We start from the raw sequence: 24,575 nt of genomic DNA on the forward strand, positions 1-24,575 counted from the left end.
GCCATTGCGTCCATTTGGGAAGTGACCCAGTGGAGGGAGGACCTTTCTCTCTGTCTCTCTCACTATCTGTAACTCTGCCTGTCAAATAAACAAATTTTTTTAAAAAAGCTTTTTTTTAAAAAAAAAAAGATGACTTTTCTTCTCCTTTAAAATAGCAAATAATAAGATTAAATTACTATGCCAAGGGCCGGCGCCGCAGCTCATTAGGCTAATCCTCCGCCTGTGGCGCCGGCACCCCGGGTTCTAGTCCCGATTGGGGTGCTGGATTCTGTCCTGGTTGCCCCTCTTCCATTCCAGCTCTCTGCTGTGGCCCGGGAAGGCACTGGAGGATGGCCCAAGTGCTTGAGCCCTGCACCAGAAAGGGAGATCAGAAAGAAGCACCCGGCTCCTGGCTTCAGATAGGTGCAGCGCCGGCTATAGCAGCCATTGTGGGGTGAATCAATGGAAAAGGAAGACCTTTCTCTCTATCTCTATCTCTCACTGTCTAACTCTGCCTGTCAAAAAAAAATTACTATGCCAAGTAAAACCAAATTATTTTTTGCCTCATAATATTATTTGATATTCAGAAAAAGTGACTTTTTATTTAAAGTGCCTTTTTTTAAAAAAAAAATTTACTTGAAAAGCAAAGTTACAGAGAGAGAATCTATACTGGTTCACTCTTCAAATGGCTACAAGCCACGAACCTGAAACTCCAAGGGCCTCCCACATGAATGGCAGTGGCCCTAACACTTGGGCATCTTTCATTGCTTTCCAACACCATTAGCAGGAAGCTGATTAGAAGTGGAACAGATGGATAAGAACCAGTCCCCATATGGGATTCTGGCATCCAAAAGACTGTTTAACACACTATACCACAATGCCTGCACCTAAAGTCCTATTTTTTAAGATTTATTTTATTTATTTGAAAGACAAGTTGCAGCGAGAGGTAGAGACAGAGACAGAAAGAAAGTGGAGAGAGAGAGAGAGAGAGAGAGAGAGAGAGAGAAATCTTCCATGTGCTGGTTCACTCCCCAAAAGGCTACAACTGCTTTAGCTGAGCATACCTGAAGCCAGGAGCAAAGAGCTTCTTCCAGGTCACCACATGGGTGCAGGAGCCCAAGGACATGGCCATCCTCTGCTGCTTTCCCAGACACATTGAAGGGAGCTGGATTGGTAGTGGAGAAGCTGGAACTCAAACAGGTGCCCATATGGGATGCAGGCGCTGCAGTCCAGGGCTTTCACCTACTGCACCACAGCCCAAGCTCAAAGACTTTATTTTGTGCATATACATCATATCCAACACATATTAGAAAGGATTGTAGGATGCAGATGTATTATGAAACATGTATCATCTACTGAATGACCAGTTTACATATTCTGCTAAAGAACCTTAACTTTGTTATAGAATATTCAGAAAGAGAAACATGCAAAAACAATGGATGCTTTATGATAGCATCTATAAGGTAAATCTGATGGTGTGATGTAATTTAGTTTCTTTTAGACAATCCATCCATTTCTTTGTTCCAAACATTTCTCTATTTATGAAAAGACTGTTTTAACCTATGCAGTCAATATTAGCAAAATACAAGGAATATGTTCTCTTTGGTAAAGATCATAATAAAATATCTAACATTAAGAAATAAACTCTAATAATTTGAAATGCTCTCAAATATTGTGTATAGTAACATCTCAATCTTCCTTTGTAATACATCCTTGGGCTCCTGCACAGTTGGCACTAGAGATTCTGCAGTGCTTGGCTACTGTTATTCCTTGTTTTCTTCTACATGTTCTTGACTTTCAATTTCACTTTAAACATTTTTTTACCACTCCTTTATGTGACTTCCATCAGGATCTGCTGTGTAGATTCCATCACATGTGTTACTGCTGACATCCAATGGCAGGCAAAAAAGAAAGCATCCTATGAGCAGTCAGATCTTGAATATAGACATGGTAGATTCATTTCATTCATTTCTATCCATGTTGCCAAACTGAAAATCCTTAAGGAGATGGTCTTTGTAATTTCTAATGAATTTCTAAAGAATTGACTTCAATTTCAACTGGTATTTCCAACTGATGTATTGTTCTCAATAGCTGCAATAGCCACAAGCTTTCCTGCGAATCCAGGTTCACATAAAAGTAAGCCAACCACAGTAATGTAATTCTGAAACTTCTCCCAGTTGATCCATTATCACAGATCATGATTCTCATACTCATCATAAATAAAGTGAGTTCATCTTGGAAAACAAGCACAACAGACATCTCTTTTAGTGTCATATACCCAGGAACTACTTTTTTTTAGTGTTTTTTATTTTTTTTATTTAAGTTATGTAAGTTTCATGTATTTCATATATACAGATTTAGGAACATAGTATTACTTCCTACCCTATCCTCCCTCCCACCCACTTTCCAACCCTACTTCCCCCCTCAGTCCCACTCTTGATTGTTACAAAGATCTACTTTCAGTTTTCTTAATGATCATAAAGTTAACTCTACAATAAGAAAAAGAAGAAACTACTTTGTCACAGGCCTGGGGGAAAAGTATGCATATACAATCAATTCTAAAGTGTCATTGATATATTTCTCTTTGAAAGATGAATCTCCACCTCTCTAAATGAAAAACACACGATATCTCTTCCTGCTCATGTTCAAACATTTGCTGACCCAGAAGTAGCCAGATTAGAGCCCCAGATACTCTGTGACCAAATTCAACACCATCATCTTTAGATCATGGTACTATGTAATTACATACGAAGTCCCTCTTTTTTTTGACAGGCAGAGTGGATAGTGAGAGAGAGAGAGAGAAAGGTCTTCATTTTTGCCGTTGGTTCACCCTCTAATGGCCACTGCGGCTGGCGCATCTCGCAGATCTGAAGCCAGGAGCCAGGTGCTTCTCCTAGTCTCCCATGCGGGTGCAGGGCCCAAGCACTTGGGCCATCCTCCACTGCCTTCCCGGGCCATAGCAGAGAGCTGGCCTGGAAGAGGGGCAACCGGGATAGAATCCGGCACCCCAACCGGGACTAGAACCTGGTGTGCCGGTGCCGCAAGGGGGAGGATTAGCCTGTTAAGCCACGGTGCCAGCCACCAAGTCCCTCTTTATTTTTTAAAAATTTTATTTATTTTATTATTTGAAGGGCAGAGTTACAGAGAGGAAGAGGCAGAGGCAGAGAGAGGTCTTCCATCTGTTGGTTCACTCCCCAAATGTTTGCAACAGCCGGAGCTGTGCCGATCCTATGCCAGGAGCTCCACTGCTCTCCCAGGCCATAGCAGAGAGCTGGATTGGAAGTGGAGCAGCCAGGACTCGAACCATATGGGATGAAGCCATATGGGATGCCGGCACTGCAGGTGGTGGCTTTACCTACTACACCAAAGCGCCAGCCCCTCAAGTCCCTTATTAATTAGAAAGTGAGGTAGCATCCATCTTCCCAACTTTAACTGGAGAATCAATAATATTCATCTCAAGGTCAGCTTCATTCATTCATTCCAAATTTCCAACTTTGGTCCAAAAAATCTACATGCCAAATGCCATCTTTTCAATTGCCTTTAAATGATAAACCCGAATCTTCTACAAATCCTTTACAGGAAGCCACATTAAGTAAAACAACTGTGATGCTGAGACTTCTGGCAGCCTGGCTTCCCCCATAGGCCATGCTTGCCAAGGAGAGCTTTAGGAACTGACTGTGAAGGGAGAGAGACCTATAATTATATTCTTAATTCTAAATAAAATGCAATGGTACTTATGCATTCACTACTAAAAATAACATAAATTATCACTCATAAAACAACAATACTCCAATAATCAGATGTTGTGCTAAAGATGAGAAAAGATGCTAGATAAAAGTGATTTCTTTCCAGAAACCATGTTATTTGTGTGCAGTATAGCCCTTGTGTCTCTGTTGCTGGCTTCCTACTCTCAGTTCACCCCTTGTCTTCCCTGCACATGTCTGACCTAAAACCTAATATTTCATCAGCAGTCTTGGGTTCCTGGTGCATTTAGTGGTGATGTCTTCCCTACTGTGATCCTTGAATGCACAGGTACACTGGGGCTCACAACACTTAGGATGGTTTACGGTGAAAGACAGAACAGGGGGATGATCTTTTTGTCCACATTCCTAACTCCTGAGGGCTTCACTCTCCACCCAGCCCCACTCAGTCCTCACTCCTCACAGTGAGAGTTTAGCTGGCCCTTCAGAGTTTCAGGTTTTCATTTTGAAAGATTGGAACCAGTTCTGCCCTACACTATGATTTGCGGGTGATCTGCCTGAAACTTTTTTCTCCTCCACTTCCCCAGGGCAGTAGCAAACTATTGTTAGTGATTATTCCAGAGTGGGACTGCCAAATGTATCAAGTAAAAACACAGGACACCCAAAAAATTAACTTTAATCCTAAAATCAAGAGCAGAATCTCTTTTACTGTCATCCCAGGCCCATTCCAACCCTTTGTTATCGCCCAGATGTACATTGCCATTGATAAATGTATCCTTCCAATCCCTTTTCTGTTTTAATTGTATTTATCCATAACCAGTATGTGTGACTAATCTTGTTGGCAATTCTATTGAAATGAAATTAGGTGTGTGCACCCTTATCTGCCTTAATGACTTTCCACTACATTAGGTATTTGGAGGTCATTCCCCTATAAGCACACATGAATTTAGTCTGCTACAGTCAACACTGAGGGAGTGCTCTCTCATCACAATTTATTCTTTCCCATCTCATACACATCAATGCTATCTCTTCTATTTTCAAATTATTCACTATATATCTGCATTGAAGCATCTCATGTACTTGAATAGAGATTCTCTGAGGATATTCTATTAGCGATGATGCTGATGCTGCCAGTGCTTGGTCAAACTTTTTTATTACTGTTTTCTTGAGATATAATTCAAATACCCAAAGATCATCTTTAAAGTATACCATTCAGAGGATTGAACAGATCCTATTGGCTCTAAGCTGAAAAGCCTTTCACTCAGCCCAGCTTCCAAAAGTGACCACCGCAGCTGAGGGGACAGCCAAGTAAGGTCAGCAATATTGCAGGCAGAACTGTAAATTTCTTGTTAGAGATGCTACCTGCTTTTACCTGACCAGCTCTCCTCCCAGGCCAGCTAAGTCATGAAAGTCAACAGGGTGCCTTCCCCCAGGAGGTTCACACCTCCCTTAGGATGTACCCCATGTGAAGAGATAGATAGGTCTGGGCCTCTTAACTTACAAGGCCTAAAGCCCAACAGATTATTATCAAGCCCCTTCTATCAGGTTCTATTTGCCTATCAGAAAACTTAATTGTAGCTTAGACAGCACCTTTCTTAGCTCCTCTAATAATGACTCTGTCCTTTGTTCTAGACCCTGTCTGGCGCACTTGGGCCTCATTCCTTTGTAATCATAACCTCTACTCTACCTCCAATGGCTCTACTCCCAACCTGTGGGTACTGATGGTCCTCTTCCCCACTTAATGCTGTATAATTGTTCAGAATTTCTCTACAGACAAACCCCTCTACCTACAAAAGATGAGTGACTTTTTTCCCAGTCTTGGCTGGAATCAGCTTTAAGCCATATCCATCAAACTGTCCCCACAAGGGTCCAGAGACACCCCCCCCCCATTTCATCTCCTCTATGAAATCCTCTCATTACATGGTTAATGCCACTCTTAGGATCATTGGTTACTATTCTCACCCTGTCTTTTATACTACAGTGTCTAAGTGTTTACAGCAGGTGATAATGGAACGAACAAAGGCCTTCAACAACCATATGGTCAACCAATGCTGCTACAAGGATATACTCGGCTCCTCACCCAGGAGACAGCGGCCTGAGACATCGCCATATGCCAGCAAAGAGTACCTCGTCATCCCATGTCAGCAGGAAGTAGCTCTAAAGACAGATCATCATCCCTCTACCCCTCCTGGACTTTTGGGATGAATGTAATCCCATACAACTCCTGCTTTATAAAAAACAAAAGGGGGGAATGTTAGGAAACTGAGGCAGTTTTAGCCAGGTGGCCACATGGCCCAGGCAGCTGAGCCAGGCTCCACCCCCCATCCTAATGTGATTCGCTGCTCCTGCTTCCCTGCCTGCCTCAGGCGAAGTTTTAAAAGGGCCTGTTCCTGAACACGTGCTCTCTCAGCTCTTCCCTCCTGCTCTCTTGATTCTTCTCTCTTGGCCCTTCTCTCCTGCACTCTCTTGGCCCCTCTTGGCTCCTCTCATCTCTCTTCTCTCTCCTCTCTGCTCTCTCCTCTCTTTTAGCTCCTCTCCTCTCTGTTTCTCTCTTATACTCTCTTTCTCTCTCTTTCCCTTCGCCTCCCCTTCACTCCAGACTGTTGGGTGTTCCCCAATAAACCCTTTCCCTTAAAAAAAAAGAGGGAGGTGCCTTTTTCTGAAGGGAGGAGAAAACTTCCACTTTGAAAAAAAAAGAAAAAGAAAAAGAAAAAATGGCATGGCAAAGTCGTTGCTTATCAATAGTCACCTTGAATGTAAATGGCCTCAACTCCCCAGTTAAAACACACAGACTGGCGGAATGGATTAAAAAACAAAACTCATCTATTTGCTGCCTACAAGAAACACATCTCACCAACAAAGATACATGCAGACTGAAAGTGAAATGATGGAAAAAGATATTCCACACTACCATAAACAAAAAAGAGCTGATGTAGCCATGCTAATATCAGACAAAATAGACGTTAACAAAAAAAAAAACTGTTAAAAGTGACAAAGGACACTATGTAATGATTAAGGGATCAATTCAACTGGAAGATGTGACTATTATAAATGTCTATGCACCTAATTACAGGGCACCTGGCTATTTAGAAGAAATATTAAGGTATCTAAAGGGAGACACAGACTCAAATACAGTAGTAATGAGGGCTTTCAATACTCAACTTCCAGCAATGGAAAACAGAAAATTAGCAAGAAAACAGACAAAAAATCAGCAAGGAAACAACAGAGTTAATCAATGCTATAGACCAAATGGATCTAATAGATATCTACAGAACTTTTCATCGTTGCAGAATACCCATTCTTCTCAGCAGTACTTGGAACTTTCTCTAGGATTGACCACATACTAGGCCATAAAGCAAGTCCCAGCAAATTCCAAAAAATAAAATCATACCATGCATCTTCTCAGACAACCAGGGAATGGAGCTGGAAATTAGCAACTCAGGAATCCCTAGAGCATATGCAAACACATGGAGACTGAACAACATGCTCCTGAATGAACACTGGGTCATAGAAGAATTCAAAAGAGAAATCAAAAAAATTTCTGGAAACTAATGAAGGTGGCAATACAACATATCAAAACTTATGGGATACAGCAAAAGCAGCGTTAAGAGGAAAGTTTATAACAATTGGTGCCTATATCAAGAAATTGGAAAAGCACCAAATAAATGAGCTATCATTCCATCTCAAAGATCTAGAAAAACAACAGCAAACCAAACCCAAAACTAGTAGGAGAAAAGAAATTATTAAATCAGAGAAGAAATAGAAAATTGGAACAAAAAAAAATACAAAAGATCAGCAACACCAAGAGCTGTTCTCTTTTTTAAAAGACTTATTTAATTATCTGAAAGACAGAGTTACAGATAGACAGAAGTAGAGAGGGAGAAATGTCTTCTATCCAAAGGTTCACTCCCCAGATGGCTGCAATGGCTAGAGCTGTGCCGATCAGAAGTCAGGAGCCAGGAGCTTCTTCTGAGTCTCCCACACGGGTACAGGGGCCCAAGAACATGAGCCATCTTCTGCTTTCCCAGGCAATAGCAGAGAGCTGGATCGGAAGTGGAGCAGACGAGACTCATATAAGCGCCCAGATGGGATGTCGGCAATGTAGATGGAGGCTTTATTGGCTATGCCACAGTGCTGGCCCCAAGGTGTTTTGAAAAAATAAACAAAATTGACACACCCTGGTCCAACTAATCAAAAAAAGGAGAAGATCCAAATTAGTAAAATTGGAGATGAAGCAGGATATGAAACAACAGACACCACAGAAATAAAAAGAAACATCAGAAATTACTACAAAGAGCTGTATACAAAAAAACTGGGAAATCTGGAAGAAACAGATAGTTTCCTGTAACAATACAACCTACCTATTTTGAGCCATGAAGACACAGAAAACCTAAACAGACCCAGTGCCAAGATGGAAATTTAATCAGTAATAAATACCCTCTCGACAAAGAAAAGCCCAGGACCCAACAGTTCCACTGCTGAATTCTACTACACATTTAAACCTGGTCCAGCCCTGGATTTGTGGCCATTCAAGGAGTTAATCAGTGAATGGTAAAAATCTCTGTCTCTGTATCTTTTTCTTTGTCTCTATTCCTCTGCCTCATAAACACATAAATAAATATTTCTTAAAGAAGAATTGTACAGAAATAATTATTCTAGAGAGCACATTTTTTCGTAATTTTAGTCTGTTCTTTAAAATATGTGTACAGAAGGTACAAAAATTTAAAGGATATATAATGGTAGACATGGAGAAGTCTTATTACTCTCATTCCAACCACTTAGTTCCTCTCCTCTGCCAGGTACCCACTTTTACACATATTTATTTTTGTAGGTGTCTTGCATTTTTTATGCAGATACAAACAATATATTTGTAAGCATTATATGTACTTTCCCTCTTTTCTTTCACTAGAATGGCAAAAACACTATGACTCCTAGTTTTCCAATGTTCCCCCTGAATATTGTTATGTAGGCTGTCCAGGGGCTATTTAATAGTCCCCTCTATGTAACTTGGTTGTTCTACTCATTTGTTATTGTAAACAATGCTTTCAGTAAATATTCTTCTACACATATAATATCATCTGTGCTATGGTTTGAGTGTGTCATCTCCAAAATCCAGTTGCTAACAATATGTCAGAATTAAGATGTGTGGCCTCTAAGAGGTAATTAGGCTGTAAGAGCTCCTTCCTCATTAATGGGATTAAGGGCCTAATAAAAGAGATTTCACATGGTGTTCAGCTAGCTTACTCTCTTGCCATTCTGTCTTCTGCCATGGGAGGAGGAAGGCCCTCACCACACAATTAATTCTGATGCCCTGATCTTAGACTTCCCAGCCTCCAAAACTGTGAGAAAGAACAATAAATTTCTTATCTTAATTGATTATCCAGTCTCAGTCATTCTGCCAGACAAACACAAACAGACGAAGATAACATGTGTGCAGCTAAATCTGTGAGGTTGGCCTCCAGAAGTGGCACTTTTAGCTTGCATTGGCATACACACTCATCATTTTGAATAATACTGCCAAGTTTCACTTGATAGAAGTTGTATCATTTGTCACACCCATTCACAATATATGTCAGTGTCTTACTCCAATATGTGCTATTATGTATTTGCATTCTGGTGAATTTCCCTTATTAGAAGTAAGATGTCACCTTTTCCATATGAGCAAAAGCCATTTGTGTTCCTCTTTTTGGTGAACTGTCCTTGTACTTTGTCCATTTTCCATTTTTTTTTGGTCATGTCCCCCTAGTCTCCAAGAATAATCTGTACATTAGGGATTGATTGTTTTGATATATTATGACTTCCAAGTACACTTTAAATATATTTTGCTATTTGTCTTTACTTGTGCTTTATCTGGATTTATCATGCACAAATTAGAGTGTTTATGTAGTTGCATTAATCAATCTTTTCTTTTATGATGCATGAATTGTGAATCACAGTTGGGAAGCCTGTCTGCATTTCCTACCCTCAGATAATAAATGAATGGCTCATGTTTTCTATTCTTCTGGGAGAGGCAGAGAGATGGGGAGAGAGATAAAGATGAAAGCTTCTATCTCTTGGTTCACTTTCCACATGTCTAAAATGGCTTGGGCTGGGGCCGGATTGAAGGTGGGAACTCCACTCAGGTCTCCATGTGGATAGCAGGGAACTAATTATTTGAGTCATCACCACTGCCTCTTGGGGTCCGCATTAGCAAGAAGCTAAAATCAGGAGCTGGAGCCAGGTATTGAATGCAGGAACTGTGATATGGGCATCTTAGCAACTGAGCTAAGTCCGTGTTTCATTCTCATCTTGTACCTTGGCAGTTCCTCCCCACCCCCCCACACACATTAAATATCACTTTGTAGTTCAGAGAACTGTTTGCTACTAGACTTAAAAAGAATATAAACTAGTAGATGTCCAACATTTCTTCCCCATGGGACCGGGCCTCATTCCTTTGTAATCATAACCTCTACTCTACCACCAATGGCTCTACTCCCAACCTGTGTGTACTGATGGTCCTCTTCCCCACTTAATGCTGTATAATTGTTCAAACCTGGTAAATGCCACTCTTAGGATCATCGGTTACTATCCTCACTCTGTCTTTTATGACCCTGTCTAAATATGATCAGAGTCGGCAAACTTGGAAGGCTTCCATAGCCTTGGCAACTCATGACGAGAGCCTAGGATGGTTACTGGCGCCATAAACTAGAGTGTCAATTTGTTGGGTCAACAACAGGAGCCACTGTGCACTTGCTCCTCATGTGGGATCTCTGTCCTTAATGTGCTGTACATTTTGATTTAATGCTATAACTAGTACTCAAACAGTATGTTTCACTTTGTGTTTCTATGTGGGTGCAAACTGTTGAAATCTTTATACTAAATTGATCTTCTGTATATAAAGAGAATTGAAAATGAATCTTGATGCAAATGGAAGGGGAGAGGGAGCGGGAAAGGGGAGGGTTGCGGGTGGGAGGGAAGTTATGGGGGGGGGAAGCCATTGTAATCCATAAGCTGTACACTGGAAATTTATATTCATTAAATAAAAGTTAAAAAATAAAAAAAAGAGTTGTATTGGAGATGAGGCAGAGGTGCTCTCAAGACTTGTCCTACCCCGTCATGGGGTCCTGTTGATCAAGAAGAGTGAAGTCCACGGACATCTGCAGAAAACAAGTGAGCCAAAAAGCTTGATGAGGAACATGTTAAAATAAGGATTTCCTTACTCATTTTGGTGTTTGGCATTGAGTGTTTGTTGAGGAGGCTATGAAACTGGAGAGGATGCAAGAAGCTATTCCTGCACAGATTCATCTTCCTTAAAGATACTTCCTTTTTTGGTGAGTGTGGATGTTAATAGATAATTCCTTATTACTTTAGTAGTGATGGCATAGTAGAGAAAGCATGGTCTTTCAGATGTGGGTTCTAATTTTGAACACATATTAGCTATGCAACCTTGGCCAGCTATTTCTTTTTCATAATGATTATTTATATATATATATATAAATCATTTGAAGACTTCATATGTGGATGACCCTGTGTTAAGTGCAAGGAATGTAAAAGTGAAGATGCTAGATGCGGCACCAACTTACAGCACAGAGGTGGAACCAATGATAAACAGATAATTGCACAACTAATTATATTATTTTAGTATTATTATACCATCATCAAAGGATCAGAAGTTCCCATGAAAGTCAAGAGCAGGAAGTTTCAGATTTGAAAGTTGAAAGAAACTAATGTTATTGGGTCCAGAATTGATAAGTACATAGGAATTGGCATGGCAATGGGAGGCTAGGGCCTTTAAGGCAAATAGAAGTACAAATGTTTGGGGTCTCACCTTTCTGGGCTGTGTCTATTTTTCCCCCCTTCTAAATGTTTTCCTATAAGGGTTTTTCCTTGCTTTTATGGTGTTCGACTATTACTTTTGTAAACTCTGTTTATTTATTTCTTTTTGAAACACTGGATGTTTAAATTCACGTATTTCTGTCCGATTATAAGTTTTAGACATTTATGTATCACCATGTATTTTATTACTCATTCATTTCATATGTTCCAGAAAACATTTTGGTGTGTTTTACTCCTCAAGCTAGTTTACTTTATATATAACAATATTTATAGTTAAAAATCTCCCCCTCATTACTATATTCATTTTGCTCAGTTTTCTAATTCACTAGTCCTGTCATCACCTCAGTTTAATTTAATGGGTAACCCATACACTGACTCTTAGCTTGAAACTTTTCTACTGCTTACCTTATAGTTGGGTCTTATTCAAATATGCTTTTTACACTATGTAATCTTTTTTCTTTCCACAAAAGTACATAATAGAATCCCTTTTGCTCATCATCATTTTGTAGCATTCTGAATACCTACAATGTGCAAAGTTTGTGCATATGCTTTCTTCAGACACCTTATGGATAATTCCTTTTGTCCTTCATGATGTGACTTAAATGTTACACCCAGGTTTTATGCTGCATACAACTGGGATCTTATAAGATACCCCAAATTTCATCATTTGGAGCATCCCAAGAACAACCTGTGGTAATCACAATTTGTAGAAGATGATTATTCATACTTAAAATACATTTTATTTTTGTGCACATTTCTAAAAGGATATACTCCATGTCAGTGACGCAGTCAGAATTTCTGTTTTTCTGTAATAGTAAGATTGGACTCTTGAATTTGTTATCTGAGCTTAGGTCTTTTGGCTTTAGTCACTATACCTGCTTCTTAGCATATCTCTGACTCTGTAAACATAATCTGAACTTTTCATGTAATTCACAATAAGGAAAAAATGAAATTTGAGTATAGCTGGATATCATTTCTTGTTTGCAATTCATGCTGTACTATCATTTCAGTATCTAGGTAATTAATACCTGCTGAAATTTTGTCGTTATGGAGTTAACAACATTGTGATGCCTAAAGACTTGACATTTAATTTTTTCTATTTTTGGAACATAATGTATTTCTTCTGTTTACTAGTGAAAATGCTGTCCATTTGTCTCTGTACCTAATTAGTAGTACTTATAATAAACTGATTTAAAATCCTTATATTCTTGTAGTTAGACACTCAAAAATGTTGTTTCTGTTATGGTCTTAATGTCATGGAATATGATTGTAAATGTGTCCATTTGCTATTTTTCATTAATCTTTATATTAACCATTTAAATTCAGGTATTAAGTTTACATGTGTAGAAGGGCTCCAAAATAGAGGAATATGGAGGAAGCTCACTGATAGTCTAGGAAAAGATAATTTAGTAAAAGTGGAGACACTGTAGTCACAGGGAAGAGTTAGGGGAAAAACTGCAGAGGAAAATTTCCAGAATTATTGGCACAAGGTAGACCTATGTGGAGGGCACAGGCGCCCAAGGCTCAGGACCCCAGATGCCAAGTCTACACACCAGTGCTGGAAAGGGAGGTGAGGCAAAACTACAGTAGCCTGAGACACTGGCGGAAACGTGGCAGGAAAAGCCTAGAGGAAATGAGGCTTGAAGCCCCATGGGGGAAAGTACACCAGCCTAACTAGAGGAGAGAAAAAAAAATAAAAGGGACCAGTATGGACAGGATTTTCCCTCTCCACTCACCTTATAAAGCCGAGCAAGACAATAGAGAAGGTGCCATTTTGGACATACGTAAAAGCTGTGCCAGCTCAGGGCTGCGCCCACCCTCAGCCAAGCAGAACAACCTGACTCTAGTAGGGAGAAATAACAGGAGACTAAGACCTACTGATTGTGTGGAGCTTATGAACCCGGATTGTGAAGAAAAAAAAAACTGAGGGTGTGTGGGAGAATTCACTGCATGGCTGAGATGTGAGTAGTCTCGCTGGGAGACACCACAAACTTGGGTGGCTTTGGCTACATGGTGAGAGACATTGCAGGGGAATCTGAGCTTACATTGAGGACTGCATAGAAATTTTGTGTGGTCTTTGGGACAGAGCAGACAAATATTATACCCACTGGGGCTAGTGTTCAGGCACTTATTGTCATCAAGGAGAAGATCTCAGCTGAGTGGAATTACTTCCCTTCTGAGAGAGAGAGAGAGAGAGAGAGAGAGAGAGAGAGAGAGGGAGAGAGATTTACCATGCTAAACCTGGGTGTGTCACCTTTGGCAAACCATTAACTCTGAGGAACTGAACAGAGCTCTCTGGCCACGCTCACCACAAGCCTCTAGATATTCACCAAAAGCAGACAGTCTACTCAATCTATAGTCATAGTATAATGAGAAAAGCTACCACAGTGAGAAAAAAAGAAGAAACCAAAGAATATATCCACAGTACCAAACAACAAACACAGAAACCGAGGAAACAAGAACAAGGAAGACATCATGACGCTCCCAAATGAACATGACACTCCAATAAAAGATTATGAAGATGATGAGACAGAAGAAATGCAAGATATGGATTTCAAAAAATTTATAACATTTAGAAGTTATCAAAAACAAATTCTTGAACTACAGAAATCAATACAGGACAGAACAGAAAATCTCTCTCGAGAAAATGAAATCTTAAGGAGGAATCAAAATAAAATGAGGAATTTAGTAGAACATGAAATTGATACATTGAAGAGAAATCAAAATGAAATGAAAAATTCAATAGAACAAATGAAAAAACACATTTGAAAGCCTTAAAAACAGAATTAATAAAGCAGAAGAGAGAATATCTGACTTAGAAGACAGTGCACAGGAAAGTATACAGTAAAACCAAAGAAAAGAAGAGGAAAGTAGAAATCTAAAAAATATTGTTGGGAATCTAAAGAATACTATTAAAAAAAACTCAACATTCAGGTTCTAGGAGTTCCTGAAGGCATGGAGAGAGAGAGAAAGGATTAGAAGGCCTTTTTAGTGAGATACTAGCAGACCTTCCGAGGTTTGGAGAAGGAAAGAGACACTCAAGTACAAGAAGCACGTAGAATCCCCAATAAACATGAATGAAAGAGATCCTCACCATGACACATTGTAATCAAACTCACCACAGTGAAACATAAAGAAAAGATTCTAAAATATGCAAGAGAGAAACGTCAGATTACTCTCAGAGGATCTCCAATTAGACTCACAGCAGACTTCTCATCAGAAACCCTACAGGCTAGGAGGGAATGGCAAGATAAAGCCCAAGTACTAAGAGAAAAAAACAGCCAGCCCAGAATATTCTGTCCTGCAAAGCTATGATTTGTGAATGAAGGTGAAAGACTTTCCATAGCAAACAGAAATTGAAAGAATTTGTCACCACTCGTCCAGCCCTGCAAAAGATGCGTAAAGATGGGTTACACACAGAAACATAGACATGGCCATCAATATGAAAGAAGGTAAAGGAAGAAAATCTCGCAGTAAAAGATCACAGGAAGTTCAAAGCATGTATTAGAAATATCTGGAAAAATGGCAGGGTAAAGTCACTACTTATCAATAGTCACATTAAATGTAAATGGCCTCAACTCCCCAGTTAAAAGGCACAGACTGGCTGAATGGATTCAACATCAAAGCCCATCTATTTGCTGCTTACAAGAAACACATCTTTCCAAACAAAGATGCATTCAGACTGAAAGTGGAAGGTTGGAAAAAGATATTCCATGCCAACAGAAACCAAAAAAGAGCTGCCGTAGCCATCTTAGTACCAGACAAAACAAACTTTAACACAAAAACTGTTAAGAGAGACAAAGAGGGGCACTATATAATGATTAAAGGATCAATTCAACAGCATGATGTGACTATTATAAATGTATATGCACCTAATTACAGGGAACCAGTTTACTTAAAAGATTTGTTAAGTGACTTAAAGGGAGACTTAGACTCCAATACAATAGTATTGGGGGACTTCAATACTCCACTTTCAGAAATAGACAGATTAACCAGACAGAAGATCAACAAGGAAAGAGCAGATTTAATCGACACTATAGCCCAAATGGATCTAGCAGATATCTACAGAACTTTTCAACCCACACTGAAAGAATACACATTCTTCTCAGCAGTACATGGAACCTACTCTAGGATTGACCACATACTACTCTATAAAGCAAGTCCCAGCAAATTCAAAACAATCAAAATCATAACATGCATCTTCTCAGACCACCAGGCTGAAGGGAGATGGAAATTAGCAACTCAGGAATCCCTAGAGCATATGCAAACACATGGAGACTGAACAATATGCTCCTGAATGAATGCTGGGTCATATAAGAAATCAAAAGAGAAATCAAAAGCTTTCTGGAAGTAAATGAGGATAACAACCCAACATATCAAAGCTTATGGGATACAGCAAAAGCAATGTTAAGAGGAAAGTTTATAGCAATAGGTGCCTACATCAAGAAATTAGAAAGGCACCAAATAAATGAACTATCAATGCATCTCAAGGATCTAGGAAAACTGTAGCACAGAAGACCCAAAATTAGTAGGAGAAGAGGAATAATTAAAATTCGAGAAGAAACAACAGGATTGAATAAAAAAAAAAACATTACAAAAGATCAGCCAAACGAGGAGCTGTTTTTTTGAAAAAATAAACAAAATTGACACCCCATTGGCCCAACTAACTAAAAAAAGAAAAGACTCAAATCAATAAAATCAGAGACGAAAAAGGGAATGTTAACAACAGACACCACAGAAATAAAAAGAGTCATCAGAAATTACTACAAGGACTTGTATGCCAGCAAACAGGGAAACTTATCAGAAATGGATATATTCCTGGACACATGCAATCTACCTAAATTGAACCAGGAAGACACAGAAAACCTAAACAGACCCATAACTGAGACAGAAATTGAAACAGTAATAAAGGCCTTCCCAACAAAGAAAAGCCCAGGACCAGATGGATTCACTGTTGAATTCTACCAGACATTTAAAGAAGAACTAACTCCAATTCTTCTCAAACTATTCAGAACAATCGAAAAAGATGGAATCCTCCCAAATTCTTTCTATGAAGCCAGCATCACCTTAATTCCTAAGCCTGAAAAAGATGCAGCAGAGAAAGAGAATTACAGATCAAATTCCCTGATGAACATAGACACAAAATCTTCAATAAAATTCTGGCAACAACACATCAGAAAGATCATCCACACAGACCAAGTGGAATTTATCCCAGGGATGGTTCAGTGTTTGCAAATCAATGAATGTGATATACCACATTAACAAACTGCAGAAGAAAAACCATATGATTATCTCAATAGATGCAGAGAAAGCATTCAATAAAATTCAACACCCTTTCATGATGAAAACTCTAAGCAAATTGGGTATAGAAGGAACATTCCTCAATACAATGAAAGCAATTTATGAAAAACCCATGACCAGCATCCCATTGAATGGGGAAAAGTTGGAAGCATTTCTGCTGAGATCTGGTACCAGACAGGGATGCCCACTCTAACCAATGCTATTCAATATAGTACTGGAAGCTTTAGCCAGAGCCATCAGGCAAGAAAAAGAAATTAAAGGGATACAAATTGGGAAGGAAGAAGTCAAACTATCCCTCCCCTAATGGTAGAGTTAGAAACGTGCCAGGGGATTCCAATTCAATCTCATCAAGGTGGCATGTACCAAGGCTATCTCACTAGTCAAAGTGATCAGTGTCAGTTCAGAATTGATCATAATGGTAGGATTAAGTGTCAAAGGGATCACATAAACAAGACTAGGGTCTGCTAATACTAACTGATAGAATTAAAAAGGAGAGAACAATCCAACATGGGAAGCAGGATACACAGCAGACTCATAGAATGGCAGATGTCCTAGACAGCACTCTGGCCTCAGATTCAGTCCTTAAGGCATTTGGATCTGGCTTAAAAGCCCATGAGAGTATTTCAGGCATGGAAAGCCAAGACACTGTGGCAAAAAAATGACCTAAATGAAAGATCTCTGTGAGTGAGATCCCAGCGGAAAGTATGGGCTATCAAAGAAGGAGGTACCTTTCTCTGAAGGGAAGAGAGAACTTCCACTTTGACTTTGGCCTTTTCTAAATAAGATCAGAGTTGGCTAACTCAAGAGGCTTCCATAGCCTTAGCAGCTCATGACAAGAGCTCGGGTGATTACTGATGTCATAAATAAGAATGTCAATTATTAAATCAATAACAGGAGTCACTGTGCACTTACTCCCCATGTAGGATCTCTGTCCTTAATGTGTTGTACTATGTGAATTAATGGTATAATTAGTACTCAAACAGTACTTTATACTTTGTGTGTCTGTGTGGGTGCAAACTGTTGAAATCATTACTTAGTATATACTAAATTGATCTGTATATAAAGATAATTGAAAATGAATCTTGAGAAGAATGGGATGGGAGAGGGAGTGGGAGATGGGATGTTTGTGGGTGGGAGGGTGGTTTGGGGGGAACAAGCCGCTATAATCCAAAAGTTGTAATTTGGAAATTTATATTTATTATTTAAATGTTTAAAATTTTTTAAAAAAACACAGAATTAATCATATTGGTATAAAGTCAATTGAAAATAGATTCCAGTAAAAAATAAGAGTGAGAATAAGAGAGGAAGGAGGAAGCTTGTAATTGTAAAGCTGTATTGTTCTGCATACATTCCTATGGAATTACCTCAAAGGGTAAGCTAAAAATTTCCCATGGGACTCTGGATCCCATGGTAATAATGCAATTTTAAGTGTTAAAGTGATATTAAGTATAAAATTGACCATATAGATAGAACTGAATGTTAAACAGATTATATACATAAGATCAAGTGTCTGGTAATGAAATAGATAGAATTTTTAAAAAAGTGAAGGTTTCAACATGAGAAGCAGTAAACACAGCTGACTCATAGAATGACAATCAGTCTAAATAGCACTCTGAACTCAGAATTAGCCCTTAAGGCATTCTGGTCTGGCTGAAAATCCCATGAGAGCATTTCAGGCATGGATAGCCAAAACACTGTGAGCAAAAAAATGTCCTCCATGAAGGATTTATGTGAGTGAGACCCCAGTGGAAAGAATGGCCACCAAAGTAGGATGTACTTTTCTGTGAAGGGAGGAGAGAACTTCCACTTTGCTTTTGGCCTTGTTTAAATACTGAAATAGATTGTGGACTCAAAAGGCTTCCATATCTTGGAGGCTTATGTTAAAAGCCAAGTGTGATCACTGATGTCATACATAAGAGTGTTAATTGTTAAATTAACAATAGAAGTCACTGTGTACTTACTCCCCATGCAGGACCTCTGTCCTCAATCAATTTTACTATGAGAATTAACTGTAAAACTTGCTTTCAAATAGTTTTTTTATATATTTTGTGTGCGTGTATGGAAATTTTTGAAATCTTTTATTGTATAGAGTTGGTATTCAGTGTATAAAGTTAATTTAAAATGAATCTGAATGGAGAATGGGACTGGAAATGGGAAAGGGAGAAGGAAATGTAGTGGAAGTGGGGATGGGAGGGCAGGTATGGTGGTAAGAATCACTATATTCCTAAAGCTGTGAAATTTATGAAATTTGTACTCATTAAATAAAAGGTTTCTAAAAAAATCTGGCAAAATTCAAAAATTTTTGCATGAAAATAACTATTTTTTCATTCTGTTTTTCATGAATTTTTTAAATGCACTTATATTATTTTTAAAAATTTATTTATTTATTTGAAAGGCATACTCACAGAGAGGGAAAAAAGAATCTTAAAAAATCATAAATGAGAAGCTTCAGCATGACTGGCAAAAACTCTTGAGCTAAAAGACAATGAAGCAATGCCTTTAAAACTTGAGAAAAAGTTATTTTGAAACTAAGATTCTATACAAATTTTCAATAATGTGTCAAAGTACAGTAAGATAAAAGCATATTTAGACATACCAAGCATCAAAAAAACTTCTATGCATCATTTCTCAGAAGCTAACAGAAGATGCATTCAACCAAAACATGGTGAAAACCAAGAAAGAGGAAAACAAGAAATGCAAGATAAAGAAGCACCATGTAGGAAACAAGATTGCAATTCATAGAATGATGGGCAACAGAGACCCCCACAGTGACAACATCACAAAGAGAAGAGGATCTTGAATCTAAATTGGAGTAACTAGGAGGTTGTAGGGAAACATTCACCAAGAAAATAAAACTGACAGAAAGTCTGCTAAGTATAGAAATGATCATGACAGAGTTAGACAATGATGACATATTAGGATTCCATTAATGTTCAGTAAAATTACCTAAGCAAAGAGTCAATATGGGGAGCAGATATTTCATGGATTGCTTAAGATGCCACTTGGGGATGCATACATTCCATTTTAGAGTGCTTGTGTTTGAGTCCTGGATCCAATTCTGATTCCAGCTTCCTGCTCATGTGAACCCAGAGAGGTGGTAGGAAAAGCCTCAAGTACTTGGGTCCCTGGCACACAAGTGAAGACTCAGATGGAGTTCTAGGCTCCTGGCTTCAGCCTGACTCAGCCTTTGGCTGTTGTGAGCATTTGGGGGATGAACTCAGTGGATGGGCAATCTCTGTGTCTCTTTGCCTTTCAAACAAATACATTTTTTAAAATCCAAGTAATTGTCTGAGAAACACAAATAGTTGTTAAAGAAAATACTGATAATTAACATGGTTCTTGGTTATCAATATTCCTTACTCACAATGAGCTAAATGCTGCATACTAAACTAACCACACCCTGACATATCTGTACTAGGGCACTGGAGGGACAGCCAAAGTTCATTGCCTAGTTGGCAGTGGAGAGTTAGGGGGAGGAGAGCTCCATATTTCCCCATGTTGAGAAGCACAGCACCAGCATGTGATTTAAGGACCAAGGTGTGGCGCTCAGAAGAAAGATCTAAGAGTGAAAAGGATGATCCCTGAGAAGGAACGGTGGGAGAAACACCAAAAGGCCTTGATTAACATTGATTAACATAGGTTATAAAAGAATACAAGTTTCTTAAATGATTCATTCTTACCTTTGGAAACTCAGAGAGCCTGTCATCACTCGTCAAAGACTGGCTACTTGCACAAGAAGTGCAGTCTGAGATATCTGTTGCACTCACGCCATCTTCAAATTCGTTAACATTCACCAGCACCTCCCCTGTCACTGTCAAGCTCCCAGTCAAGGAAATATAATTCATCTAAAAAATATAATTGTAACTTGCTTAATTTCAAATCTTTAAAAGTTTTAAATCTATTTTTATTATCAGTAGTTACTATATCCCCATTTCTGAATAAATTTTAAAAATACATTAAGTCTGGGAAAATATATTCCTAGCCTTATTTCTAGTCACTTTTTTCTCCCATTTCTTACCTCCACCCCAATCTAAGTTAACTACATTAACTATCTGTTTTATATCTTTGCAGAGTTTCCATTGCCTGTTTCAGTAAATATAAGTAATTGTGCATGCTTTATTTTTCCTCCTTTCTTACAAACCATAATCTTTTTCACTTCACTATAATTAAGATTTTTTTCCTTATCAGTAAGCAGGGAATACCCTCATTCCCTTCTACAATATAGAATTCCACTGTGTCAGTGAACCAGTGTTTACTTAGCCAGTTCTCCAGGGCAAAAAAAAATTTTTTTTCAAACATTATTTTCCACTCAAATTTTTCTATACATTAATTTCTTCTATAAGGGAACCATTAAAGTAAGGAAACCATAAAAGTAAATTCAGTTTTTTGTTTTGTTTTGTTTTTTTGACAGGCAGAGTGGACAGTGAGAGAGACAGAGAGAAAAGTCCTCCTTTGCCATTGGTTCACCCTCCAATGGCTGCTGAGGCCAGCACGCTACAGCCGGTGCACTGCACTGATCCAAAGCCAGGAGCCAAGTGCTTCTCCTGGTCTACCATGGGGTGCAGGGCCCAAGCACTTGGGCCATCCTCCACTGCACTCCCAGGCCACAGCAGAGAGCTGGTTTGGAAGAGGGGCAACCGGGACAGAATCTGGTGCCCCGACCGGGACTAGAACCAGGTGTGCCGGTGCCACAGGTGGAAGATTAGCCTATTGAGCTATGGCAGCACTGGCATAAATTCAGTTTTTAGATCAAATCAAAGCATTATTAATTGGATGCTACTTTTGCAAAATTTTAAGGTGGAAAATTAAAATTATGTTCATCTTAAAAAGCCAAATGTCTTGATTTTAACGCAGTCTGCTTAAAGAAACAAATATCATTATTAAAGATGGATTAGTCTCTGAGGTCTAGCATATCACATAAACATTTTCTGCACACCAACACCTAAGTGCTCCCTAAGAGCTACTGCAGCAGCACAGAAATATCAAAAAAATAACATGGTCCTACTTCAGTCTGATAGCAAAAAAAATTCTTCTGAAATGCAATGAAGTAACATTAAAAATAACACATTATCTTTAATGCCTGAAGTAAATTTAAAACTTAAAAAAAATTTAAGGGCTGGTGCTGTGGTGTAATGGGTAAAGCTACCACCTGCAATGCCAGCATCCCATCTTGCCTTGGTTCATGTCCTGGCTGCTTCACTTCTGATCCAGTTCCTGCTAATGCATATGTGAAAAGCAACAGAAGATGGCCCAAGTGTTTTGGCCCCTGTCACCCATGTGGGAGATCCAGTTGAAGCCCCTGGCTCACTCCTCACCATTGTGACCATCTGGGGGAGTGAACCAGCAGATTGAAGATCTCCCTCTCTTTTCTGCTCTTTAATTCTGACTTTCAAATAAATAAATAAATCTTAACAAAAAGGAGCCGGCGCCGCGGCTCACTAGGCTAATCCTCCGCCTTGCGGCGCCGGCACACCGGGTTCTAGTCCCGGTCGGGGCACCGATCCTGTCCCGGTTGCCCCTCTTCCAGGCCAGCTCTCTGCTGTGGCCAGGGAGTGCAGTGGAGGATGGCCCAAGTGCTTGGGCCCTGCACCCCATGGGAGACCAGGAGAAGTACCTGGCTCCTGCCATCGGATCAGCGCGGTGCGCCGGCCACGCAGCGCGCCTACCACGGCGGCCATTGGAGGGTGAACCAACGGCAAAAGGAAGACCTTTCTCTCTGTCTCTCTCTCTCACTGTCCACTCTGCCTGTCAAAAAAAAAGGAAGAGAGTAAAGTTAAAATGAGATAAGACAAAAAGTCTTCTTTAATCTGCTACTGATATTCCAGAAGACGCAGTCCAAGCCCACTATAATGATTATGAAACCCAAAGTTCAGGCCACCACTGAGAGAAGCAGATACACAATAGCAATTACTCCCTATATCCAACATGGCGTTTAGTCATGGAGGCATGCAAGGAAATGCAAGAGAAATTCTCCTGGTTGCTGAATGCTCATAGCAAGAAGACAAAGGAACACAAGCACCATCAGAGCTTTGCGTGTGTGGTGCAAATTGTTGAAATCTTTACTTACTATAGAATTGGTCTTCTGTACATAAAGTTAATTAAAACAAATCTTAATGAAGAATGGGATAGGTGAGGGAGAAGGAGGTGGGATGTTGAGTAGCGGTGGGAGGGCGGGTGTGGGGGAAGAGCCACTATATTCCTAAAATTGTACTTATGAAATTTGTATTCATTAAATAAAAGGCTTCTTTAAAAAAAAACTACATGATTTCTCTAATTCTAGTCTATGTTGTCTATCAACTGGGGTGTGTCCTTCAGGGGATGCCTAACCTTAGAAGACCTGTTTGGTTGTGTCCACGGGGACTGGTGGCGTCACTGTAATCTACTGGGTAAAGGTTGGAGAAGCTGCAAAATGTTCTGCAACACACAGGAACGTCCTCCTCCTCACAACAGAGGCATCTGGACCCAAGCAATAACAGTGCCAAGACTGAGAAACCCTATTTCCAACTGTCTAAAACATGAGGCAACACAAAATTCTAACAGCAAACAAAACTGGTAAAAGTTACACTTCAATCACATATTCATTGTTATAGTATTGATCCAATAACCACAAGTTAGCTAGGCAGTAGTGTGGGTGTAAGATTCTGTAGGAGTTCAGAGAACTGGCTTTGAAGTCAAAGGGATCCAAAACAGAATCCCAACAAAGTTTAAAGACCCAAACTTATGTTGTTACAAAGAATACCTATGTCATCCTATCTTGTAGAGCTACAATGTTGCAGTTGATTTCTTCTGAGAGGATTCATTCTGAGAGGAGGAGCATGGTGGGGGCAAGAGGCACGGAGTCACCACATAGACTCCTGGGAGCAGGATGAAAGCAGGCCTGAGGCAAGCAGCCTGCAGATTCGTTTATTGCAGTTGGTAAAACAGCTTATATAGCCAAGACAGCCAATCCAGTCAAGGGGCGGTTTATGCCCTAACCAATCACAGCCTGTTGCCAGGCAGTATACAAAGCTATCCAGTCACAGCCTGTTGCCAGGCAGACTCCTTTTGCCATGTGGTTTTCAAAGCCATACAATCACATCCTGTTGCCAGACAGGCTCCATTGCCAGGGGTTTCAAAGCCATTCCTGAGTAACTGACGCTCACTTGCCAGCGGCCATCTTGGCATGGCCTTCTCATTCCACCTTATTTAGAAATACTAGGCCTGCGCCACGGCTCAATAGGCTAATCCTCTGCCTTGCGGCGCCGGCACACCAGGTTCTAGTCCCAGTCAGGGCGCCGGATTCTGTCCTGGTTGCCCCTCTTCCAGGCCAGCTCTCTGCTGTGGCCAGGGAGTGCAGTGGAGGATGGCCCAAGTCCTTGGGCCCTGCACCCCATGGGAGACCAGGAGAAGCACCTGGCTCCTGCCATTGGCTCAGCACAGTGCGCCGGCTGCAGCGCACCTACCGCGGCGGCCATTGGAGGGTGAACCAACGGCAAAAGGAAGACCTTTCTCTGTCTCTCTCTCACTGTCCACTCTACCTGTCAAAAAAAAAAAGAAATACTAAATAAGAAAACATTTCTAAAGGCTTGCCATAGAGGTTAGAACTCAGAAAAAATTATAACCAACAATAAATATTAGAAAGGAATGCAAACTGCAGCCAATAATGAATTGAATGTTTGACAAAAACTGAATTTCTTACAAAATTAGCCATTTACCATTTACTGGTCCTAAAGTCTGAATGTAAAATATTCCTGTTACAAAGCCTATATGTTCTAGGGCCGTATCCACCATCATACTGTG

At 39.8% G+C, this 24,575-nt stretch overlaps 1 pseudogene; it reads right to left on the reverse strand.

Annotated features, from left to right (window-relative positions):
- Window positions 1–1,940: 1,940 nt before the first annotated feature.
- LOC133758733 (protein disulfide-isomerase TMX3-like) lies at window positions 1,941–24,569 on the reverse strand (annotated as a pseudogene).
- Between the last annotated feature and the right edge of the window lie 6 nt (window positions 24,570–24,575).

Source organism: Lepus europaeus, chromosome 4, assembly GCF_033115175.1.
Source record: "Lepus europaeus isolate LE1 chromosome 4, mLepTim1.pri, whole genome shotgun sequence".
NCBI classification, from domain to species: domain Eukaryota; kingdom Metazoa; phylum Chordata; class Mammalia; order Lagomorpha; family Leporidae; genus Lepus; species Lepus europaeus.